This window comes from Marmota marmota, unplaced genomic scaffold (assembly GCF_001458135.2).
Source record: "Marmota marmota marmota unplaced genomic scaffold, marMar, whole genome shotgun sequence".
Lineage (NCBI taxonomy): Eukaryota > Metazoa > Chordata > Mammalia > Rodentia > Sciuridae > Marmota > Marmota marmota.
Genome location: NW_025999987.1, coordinates 59,047 through 69,491, shown reverse-complemented (window position 1 = coordinate 69,491; position 10,445 = coordinate 59,047). Strand labels below are relative to the sequence as shown.

The 10,445-nt window shown below is 39.7% G+C and overlaps 1 long non-coding RNA gene and 2 pseudogenes across 2 annotated transcripts; 1 reads left to right on the top strand and 2 right to left on the bottom strand.

The window, feature by feature from the left end:
• The window catches only part of LOC107160845, a 5,111-nt pseudogene extending 4,274 nt beyond the window's left edge, over positions 1-837 (bottom strand).
• A 2,093-nt stretch (positions 838-2,930) lies between these two features.
• On the top strand, positions 2,931-9,197 carry LOC125617690. 2 transcript variants are annotated; one of them, XR_007348762.1, is made up of 3 exons: positions 3,839-4,273; positions 5,556-5,689; positions 8,866-9,197. It is a non-coding gene; the product is annotated as an uncharacterized LOC125617690 (long non-coding RNA). The 2 variants fall into 2 exon arrangements; XR_007348761.1 differs by having other exon boundaries at positions 2,931-5,689.
• On the bottom strand, positions 7,817-8,742 carry LOC107160854 (annotated as a pseudogene).
• Positions 9,198-10,445: the final 1,248 nt, after the last annotated feature.

Sequence of the window (10,445 nt, the reverse complement as noted above, 5' to 3'; positions counted from 1 at the left end):
CTCTCTCTCTCTCTCTCTCTCTCTCTCTCTCTCTCTCTCTCTCTCTCTTAATGAGCTATGTTCTATTATGCTAAAGATTGTGGACGATAAAGGGGATATACAAGGCGTGAACTTTATGTTTTTAGATAATTTTACAGAACTGGGGTCCTACTGGGTATGGATGAAGTACAGGAAGTTATCTTTCAGGTTTCTGAATCAATGGTGGCTAGAAATGTTGAGTTACAAAAAGTCAGGTTCTTTAGTCAGGTAAGTTCCAAAGTGCTCCCCTTCAAATATTTCACACCATGAAAACAGCCACACACTCATAAAATTGCACAGATAACATCCTATTGCATTTGAAAGAAGGCACCTAAGTCTGTGAAACATGGACCCAGGGCAGAGGTGATGATGTCTGTTAGTGCAGAGCCCTGTGGTGGGGTCCAGACAGTGCAAGGGCTTCTGGTGGCAGCCAATCAGCATTAGCTGGTGGTGGGGACAAAATTATCCTTCAGAAGTCTAAGGAATATAGCAGTTGGAGCAAGGGGAAGATGTTGAAGAGACTCTCACTAGGGGGGAAACAAGGGACTCAGCTTACCTGTTATTTAGAAATGATGACAGAGCTCTGGGGAATCTGCATCCTGCTCCCATCAATAATGCTTTCTTGGAGGTGTCCAGAGAGAATTCCCCCAAGATGAGGAAGAGGAAATCTGCAGAGAAGTCCCTTCAGGGCATGATGTCTCTGGCAGGGTGTTGAGGCCAGAGGCAGCATAAGTTCCTTTCATTAACTAGTTTAAAATTTCATTCTTCAACTAAATGACTTTAAACTGGCCTCTTCTCTTCTGTGATTCCCACCGTCATCATCTGTAAGCCATGGAAAACAATGCTGACTTGTCAGAGAGGTAGATCTGTTGCAGTCATTTTCAGTTTTGAATGCAGTTATGACTTATGTCCCCAACTTTTGCCCATCACCCTTCCTTGTTAACATCACCTCCCTCCTCATCCCCTTCTCTTTGGTCTCATTCTCTTTTACATTGGCTCCAGTAAATCTTCCATATTGAAACTACATTTATTAAGAGTTGCAAATGATCTCTGCATTGCTACACCCAATGGATATATTTTTGTTCTCATATTATGTGACAAATTGGGAGCATGTGATAGAGCAGGTCTTTCCTTTTTGGAACACACTTTCTACTTGGCTTCTGCTATGGTGAGGCAGATGCTGACTATCTGGTGAGGGTTTTGCTTTTTGGCATTTCATGGTGGAAGGCAGAAAGGCAAGAGAATGAACACGAGAGAGCAAAAGGCGTCCAAACTCATTTTGTAACAACTCACTGTCATGATAACTCACTTCTGCAATAATGACATTAATCCATTTTCATAAGGATAGAATCCTCATGACCCATTACCTCTTATTAGTCCCCACTTCCCAACAGGCTTACATTTAGGGTTAAGTTTGCAATACATGCCTTTGGGTGGACACATTCAAACCATAGCACCCCATTTGTAATCTGAGTATAATACCTTCCTTTATGCAACGTTGCTGGGAGGATTGGAGATGACATATATAAAACTCCTGACTCAGTAGGAACTCAGTATAGGACAACTCTTCAAAAGAGTTGTGCTTCTGTATATTTCTATCATCCATGTATGGTGTTAATGTTTCCCTGACACTTTACAGTCATCACTAAACATTCTCATTCCAATAAAATATTTGCCAGTCTGACTAGAAAATAAATTTAATTCCATTTTATTTTTATTATTAATGTTGCACTGTATATTTAGCTTTCAGCACCAAGAATATCTAAAATTCTATGCCTGCCTGAGGACCAGGCTTATCAAGCTATACCTGTTTAACTTCTTGTGTACTTGATCAGACTTGATGTTCTATGTCTTGATTACTATGAAACCATTAGGCTTCCCCTCTTCTCTTTAAACACACTAAACTCATGCTAAACATATACTAGCTGTGTTTTCTTCCTGGAATACATTTCCCCTTTTCTTGTCCAGGACTGTACCCTTCTCACTTTTCAGAATATATCTCAAATAGGAGTGGAGGCTCAATCCTGGCTTAGGAGGGGATAAGAAGAAGTCAAGCAGAAAAGTCATGGCAGGAAGGATCTGCAGGTGAGAAATGCAGATGGATGTTGGGAGGTACATGTGGACCCTGTGTATGTTTCCTAAGGAAAAGTGTTAGCTTAGGGTATTTGCCAAGCCCAAAGGGAGTTAGCAATAAATATTTATTATAATGAGAGGAAATCCATCAAATTTTAGGACACTACAGTTAGTAAGACCCTTTATGGCCTTCAACTTATTCCCTGCCCTGCCTTCCAATTCCAAGTTTGGGAGAGGTAAAGACATTGTGGTAAATGGGGGAGGAACATAGAGTGACCTCTTCTCCCAGTTCTTCTGTAGGTGGGCACTAGTTGGGAAATGGAAATGCAAAATATTGCTATAGAATTTTGGTCATTTTATTTATGTAAGTCCATTATTGGGACCAAAAGTTACCAAAGAACTTTTATTATCTGAGTTATCTGCCCAATATTGCATCCAGTGGGTTTGCCCCTGGTTTGCCCATACAATAGAGGAATGGAATGCATTTGTTTTCTGGTGGAAATCTTACTCTTTGGAATCCTGCTAGTTTAAGGCATTTGCTATCTTGTCTTATTGTTTCCCCCCACTAGGACATAAACTCTGGAAGAGCAGGTACAAGTCTATTTTACTTATAGCTGTATTTTTAAGTGCTTGTAAATTAAGATGAACAATCTTTCTTCTTTTAGATCGGTATTTAAAAGTACTGTATAAAATAGAGTGAGGCATTATTATGGTTGGTATATATATTTTGGTGTTTCAATAAATTTAAATAATCTTTATTAGATCACAAATTACATCCAATAAATGCATTTATTTAAAAGTACAGTCCAATGATTTTGATATTCTATGAAAACACTGCAGTAAAAAAACTACATAATTTTCTTATCACCCCCAAATGTTCTTCTTACCCCTATCCCTCTTATAAAGGGGATTTAATCCCAGACAACCATTGATCTTTTTTTTTCATGCTGGGGATTGAACCTAGGACTGTATAGAGGCTAGGCAAGTGCTCTGCCACTGAGCTACACCCCCAGCCCATGATCAACTTTCTTTCACAATGGTTTGCATTTTCTAGAACTTCATATAAAGGACTCACATTATGTGCTCTTCCATGACTACTTTATTTCACTTGGTAATCTTCTGAGATTTTTCCAGGTTGCTTCATGTATCAGTCGTTCATTTCTTTTCATTACTGAGTGGTCTTCATTGTATGATGTATTGTAAGAAATTTACTAGATTGACTTATACCAGCAAAGACTGAATGGTCCCCCAGTGGCCATGGACAGGCTGGAGAGCTAGAGACACAATAACTTTTCAGTCCAAGAAGCTGGAAATTCAAATAAGAAGGACCAATGATGCACCATTATGAATAATTGTTGCTGTGTTTTGATTGGCTTAGGGCGTGAGAGAAGATGGTGAAGGGATTGTCCTCAAAGAATCTCTTGTTACACAGGAAACGTAAGGTTGTTCTGTGAAGTTGCAGGGTGAATAAGTGGTAATTTCCGAATCTGGAGAACTAATCTGCTTTTCTATATCTAAACGTAGATATGAGCAGGTGGACAGAGATATTTTCAAGTATACAAACTTTTATTTTTATTATTTTAATTGAAGGACAAAGGATTGAAGAAGGAAAACTTCTATTGTTCTTGTTCCTGTCCTGTCTACAGGACCTTCTTCTCAATTCACTCCAGTTTGTGTAAACACCCTTTTTCCTCTTAAAATCTATGGACATTGTCATCCAAGTTTAGCTTTCTAAACAACCTCTCGGTTCTTTGCTTCAGCCCTTAGAAATCACTCAGGCCAGCTCCTTTTTCTTTCCACTCTCATTCATTTCTCTCCTGGCTTTGCTCCTCTCCTGTCTTTCCCGTTTCCAGTATTCCTTCAAAGAGTTCTCTGCTTGGATTGCAGGATCAACCAGCTTCCCACAGTTTCCCGTTTTATTTTCGCCATCTCACTTCTCATTTCTGCTGAGGGTATACAGGAGCCTTAAGGTCGCCCAACTCCCGGGAGGGAAGCTAAGAAGGGTTAAGACCACCGACGTCAGTCCTCCCGCGCATCCCAGAGGGACCCGTTGCCCCGCTTGGCGGGGGTAGGGCCGGGAGGTGGAGCTCCCGCGATCTACAAGTCTCCCTGGCAGCGGCAGCGAGTTCCGCTTTGCGGTTTGTTTTTGTTGTTGTTGTTGTTGTGCAGCCCGGATGGAAATGTAGGCTTGTGGGATTGATGGGCATTTTAATAACAATCATTGTTGCATTTCATTACTTTTCAGGATTCTTTGAACATCGTATGTCTTGGCTTCCTATAAGAACGTGCTGCAGCGAGCCTATTTTCCTGCTGAAAAAGCCCAGGAAATCAAGAGAGTTTCTCCAGTGGATATTGGAAAGGACATTCAGTTGTGAAGATGAGAATATAGAAAATCTGGAGAAGGAGCATAATGTTTATGAGGGAGTGTTGAGTGATTTATTTTTGATATTTGATGTTTTGAAATATTTTTTGATCTCTAAGCATAGGTAGAAAATACAGAATTTTAGTAATTAGGAGAAGGCAGGTTTGCAAGAATCATTTCACATATGATTATGGAGAGATACTGAGGTTTTCTTTCTTCTTTCTCTTCATCTTTTAAATAGATTTTATTTTTAGAGCAGTTTTAGTTTCACAGTAAAATTGTGCAGAAAGCACATTTCTTAAATTCCAGGAATACTTTCCCCTCTTCAGTCTCACCCACTCTCAATAGCCCACTCCAGAATCATGGTTTGCTATAGTTGATGAACCTACATTAACATATCATTAAAGCCCATTGTTTATGTTTGGGCTTTTTCTTGGTGTTATACATTCTATGGGTTTAGAAAAACATATCATAGTACATACCAACTAATTTTATGGACTTATAAATTCTCTTTGTTCCCTCTTCATCCTTCCCTTTCCCTTTATAGCCCTTGGTAACCTCTGATATTTTCACTGTCTCCACATTTTGCATTTTCTGCAAGGGTTTTAAGGAAGATGGATTGGAAGAAGACAGAGGTGAAAGCAAAATAAATAAGAGGTCATGAGTAATGAAAAATAAAGCAATAGATCATTGAAAGAAGGAAAAGTATTGGGAGAAGGTATCATGGAAAACTTAAGTATCTCAAAGGGAAATAGAGATGGGATTTACTAGTGATACCAGGAAATTTAAAAAGGAAGATGGTTATTGGAATTTTATAAGAAGTAGGAATTATAGCATACCAGATATCGATTGAACTGTCCAGTTTGATATTTAATAGGAATATAGAAAGTTTGAAGAAGAATGGAAATTCAATAAAGTTGCTGCGTGGCATTCAGACTAGGCACAACAAGTTACCTGAATAGTCCAGCTAGAATATGAGGCTTCTGCCAAGAGATCAGTTGCCTATTGAAGAAGAACTAATCACCTATTTGTTAGACATCATCCTGTACTGGCAGGATTTTACAGATCTACCTTTGCTTTTCTAACTTTGTCCTTTTCTCAGCTGATCCCTATGGGGCATGAAAATGTGGCAGTATAACAACTGTGGACTCCAGAATTATCCTAGAGGGAATGGAGAAACAGAAGTGTTGGAGAGCCATCTAAGACTCCTGCCCCAAGAAGTCATTTTTGCTCTTGGTAAATCTGTCATTCTAGTTCTCTGATAATGGGTTATGTTGATTTCTTTTTGGTCTTCTTTGAGTACTAATAAGAGTGTGGCAGACTGGCTGAAAGAAAAACTAAAAGAATTATTACTGGTTTACTTTCTGTGTAACACCAATCAGAAAGTCAAAGAATGTAGAGAAAAACAAGGAATGAAAAGAATCCAGTGTTGGGGAGAAACTAGGAAAGAGCTAAGTCCCCGAGGAGACCCAGCCACTATATAGGTTCTTCATTTCAGTAATAGTTTTTCTCTGCATAATACACAAGAATAACTAACCCTATCAAAACCCAGTATACTGCCAGGCTACATGTAATAGTGATTCCCCAAATAGGATATGGCATATGTGCTCATTCCCATTTGGGGTGAATGCCTGTATTTATCTTTAGGCCCCTTTCAGTTAATCTTCACACCCATGGTGGTGCAATACCTTTCAGGCACTCCAGCCAGAAGAGTCTTTCACCACTATTCAATACTTCCCAACAAACCTAAGGAAAAAATTCTGATTTTGCATCAGTAGTATAAAACTGCCAGTACAAATCTTGTTTTTCAAGGTGATTATTTTAGGAGTTGAATGAAGATTGAAATGGTGAGCTCAATGTGTATATGTATGTGTGGTTCCAGTGCAAAAATTCTTTGATTTCCCAATTACTACTTCAGAAAGCTTCCCAATTGGTACAAGAAAGTAAAGAAGAGGTATCATGTGGGGCATGGTGGCCCATGCCAGATGTAGTGTTGAATGCCTATAATCCCAGCAGTTTGAGGCAGGAGGATGGCAAGTTTGAGGTCAGCCTCAGCAACCTGGTGAGACCCTGTCTCAAAATAAAAAATAAAAGGGACTGGGGATGTAGTTCAGTGGTAAACTGACCCTGGGTTAAGGGGCAAAGTCACTAAGTTTTGGAGGGAATTTGTTATGTAGCAATAGATGGTTAGATGGTTTCCTGCTTTTGCTGTTATGAATAAATGTGCTATGAATTTTTATGTACAAATCTTTTGTGATCATATATTCTCATTTTGTGGGGTAAATACCCATGAGTAGACTTTGTGGATCATATGGTAGCAATTATCACAATTTTGTGATTGTAAGGTGATGTCTCATTTTAAATTTTTTATTGAAAAATTTTGTGTGACTTTGGTGTATAACATGATATATATATGATATATATGTATAATGCATATATATATATATATATATATATATATAATTACTATTCAGTTGACATCTGGTTATCTGATAGGAACAAAAGCCTCATGGAAGCATCCTGTTAAGCATCATATAGCCAATATGATGATTTCCTTATCTTTCTGGGCTTCTTGGTAGACAAGAGAGGAAATATTGTAATTAAAATACAGTAATATGTTATTAAACAATGGAAATATGTTTGGAAAAAGGAATTGTTACATGTTTTCATCATTGTGTGAACATCTTAAAGTTTACTTATACAAAGTAAGTGACTCCCACAAAACCAGCAGATAAAATCGTGCATTACCAGCATATATGTTGGTAATTGAGCAAAACATCATTATGCAGCACATTATTGTGGCAAGTTTCCTCCTAATATTCCAGTATTATTATAATCTGATGAAAACTGTTATTGGTGATTATAGTATGGCAGTAGTTGTGCACATTAGATTGATAGCTATATTTTGGTTTTAAAAACAATACGTATATGAGGTGTTGGATTTGGTTGAGTTTTAGTTTCTCTTCCCTGTGGCTGTTACTTGAAGGATAAAAGAAGAAAGGGAATGCAGAATGTGGTAGCCTATCTTCTCATACTCCATGGGAAGTAAAAGGCATCTTTCTAAGTCTCAGGTCAGCCATGGCTCCAGTATTTCCTTGTATGGACTTCTTGTGAGCAACATAAGAGAGGAAATATTAAGCATTGACAGACAGGATCATATCTGAATTTAAGATGTTTTATGAAGATATACATCTTCTCTTAACTGGACCTCCATCTCTCTCTGTGATACCACATGGCCACACTGACCCTCTGCATCGGTTTGGGTGCATGGCTTGGGGAACTCAGCATTTTTACAAATCATGAAGAGACTCATCAAAGAGTCTCATAAAGAGAACTCATGAAAGTATTTGAAGCAGATCTTCCTCAGCTCTCCCTGGAATTGCCTTCCTTCCCCAGCAACCTTCTGAATGCCCTCTATACCTCCTCAGGGTGTGTATGAATGGATTAAGTGAAGGAGTGCCCACTTCATAGAATAGGCCAAAGAACTTGCCCCTCCTTTGGGCATAGAGATTTTGGGGCTGAAGGTAGACAGCAATGACTGAATTGTAGAAATAGTGACAGTCATGAGATGGGAAGAGCAGGTCCCTAAAGCTCTTTTCCATGCTTGGGCAAAGTTACTCATCAGCACTTCCCTTGCAATAGCAGTGTAAGAGACAAGGTTGAGGCTGAGAGGAACCACCACAAAGATGACAGTGGACATAGCTAATTGGATTTCATTGTAGGTGGTATCTCCACAGGATAGTCTAGAGAAGGAACTTCACACAAAAAGTCATCTACTGCCGGTGGGGACAGAAGGGCAGGAGGAGAGTGGTTTGTATCTGGACTATGGATTGGGCCAGACCCAAAACCCAGGCCACAGCTGCCAGCTGCCAGCACAGGCAGGGGTGGATGATGGTGGCATAGTGGAAGGGCTGGCAGTCAGCCATATAGTGGTCAAAGGCCATCACTGTCAGGAGGATGCACTCAGTTGTTCCCAGGGACATGAAGATGAACAGCTAGATAAAGCAGCTCAGACCAGGATGGCCTTCTTGGGGCCTCAGAGATTGACCAGCATCTTGGGGATATAATTTGTGGTGAAGCAGAGGTCCAAGAAAAAAAGAGGCTGGAGAGGAAAGTATACTTTGGGGAGTGGAGCCTGTGGCCCAGCACTAACAGCAGGATGATGAGTGTGTTGCTCACCAGGGTGAGGAGGTAGGAAGTTAAGAACCCATAAAGAGAATCCTTTCTAGCCCTGGGTGGTTAGAGAAGCCCAGAAGGAGGAATCCCACTGGGGAGCTTTGGTTGAGCATGGCTTGTTCCTGTTCAGAACTGGAAGGATGAGATGAATGAGCTCTATCCTGTTTTGTAAAAAGTCAACTCAGATGCTTGTCAGGCCACATTAAGTGGACATTTCTCCCCTCCTTCTCTCCTAGGCTCCAATTCCCAGGTACATCACTATCCAGCACCTCTGTTACCTTGATCTTCCTGGTCAAGCTTTGTCTAGTGGGAGGACGGAAAGCAGCAATATGGTAGACAATGGATGGAGTCCCACTCTGGTGCCTCTGACTTCCTGGTTGAACACAAAGGCAACTGACGTATAACATGTGTTAATTACTCTTCATTAATTCTGCAGTAACTTATTGAGCATATATCTTCTTCTGAATACTGTGGTCATTCTGTACATCCAGAAAGAATTAGCAAAAAAAAAAAATTTGTTGTTTTTGTATGCAGATTTAGCAATAAAATTTTATTTCTTTGGTCTGGAGATTTTACCCAGGGATACTTCATCACTGAACTAAATCCTGAGCCCTTTTTTTATTCTAAGTTGCTGAGGTTCTTGATATATACACACACACACACACACACACACACATTTTTCAAATTTTATTTGTTTTTCTACATGGCAGTAGAGTTTATTTTGACATATATACACACATGGAGTATAACTTATTCTAACTTGGATCCCATTCTTGTTTCAATTTTTTATTTTTTCTTTTTAATTATACATGAGAGTAGAATGTGTTTTGACATACTATACATGCATGGAGTATAACTTCCCACTCTTGTGGTTGTACATGATGTGGAGTTTCACTGGGCATGTGTTTGTATATGAACATAGGAAAGTCATGTTCGATTCATTCTACTGTCTTTCCTATTCCACTTCCCACTCCCTTCCTTTCATCTTGCTATATTTCTAAGGATGGCCTTGAACTTGAAGTCTTTCTCTCTCAGCCTCTCAAGTCACTGAGATTACAGGTGTGTCTTAAGGTGCTTTGCCAGATTTAACAAAACTTCAAGGTCAAAAATCCCAGACTACAGAATGTTTAAATTTAATTTTTCTTTCCCTAAGGCAAAACCATTTTCCCAAGGAAATGATACAGCCATAATTTTGTCGATTGTTTAAGGCAAGGGACTACAGCTCTGCTTGTGTTTCTGCTTGGTCATCCAAGAACCAGTGTAGCTGGTATGGTGGTAAATGGCATGTAATTTCAGCTCTTTGGAAGGCTTAGGGAGGAGGTTCAGAAGCTGGAGGACAGTTTAGGCAACCTAGTGAGACACTGTCTCAAAATAAAATAAAAAGGGCTGGGAATATAGCTCAGTGGTTAAGCATGCGTGGGTTCAATCCCTGGACACATGCACACATGGGCGGGTGCATCCATATCCACATACACACATGGAGCACCCCCACTGTGTAGCAGTCCTTGAACACTTCATAATGATACTCTTGGTTTTAAGAGTTAGCATGCCTGCAGGCCTAGTATGAGGCAATGTGAAAGAAATGATTGCATCCCTGTGGGGGCTTCACACTCATTGAGACCTACCTTGAAGGAATCAAATAGGAACATGGGAAAGGCTGGAGGTTTCATTGTGCAATGACTAAAATGTAGAGGATTCATGACAAAACTACCATGTTCCTTATAAAACAATTGCTGACAAATCTGCAAAGCAGCATCACCACTGTTGGTCACCAAGCCTTTTCCTTGTACCATAATGCATGTTTGTACGTGCTTTT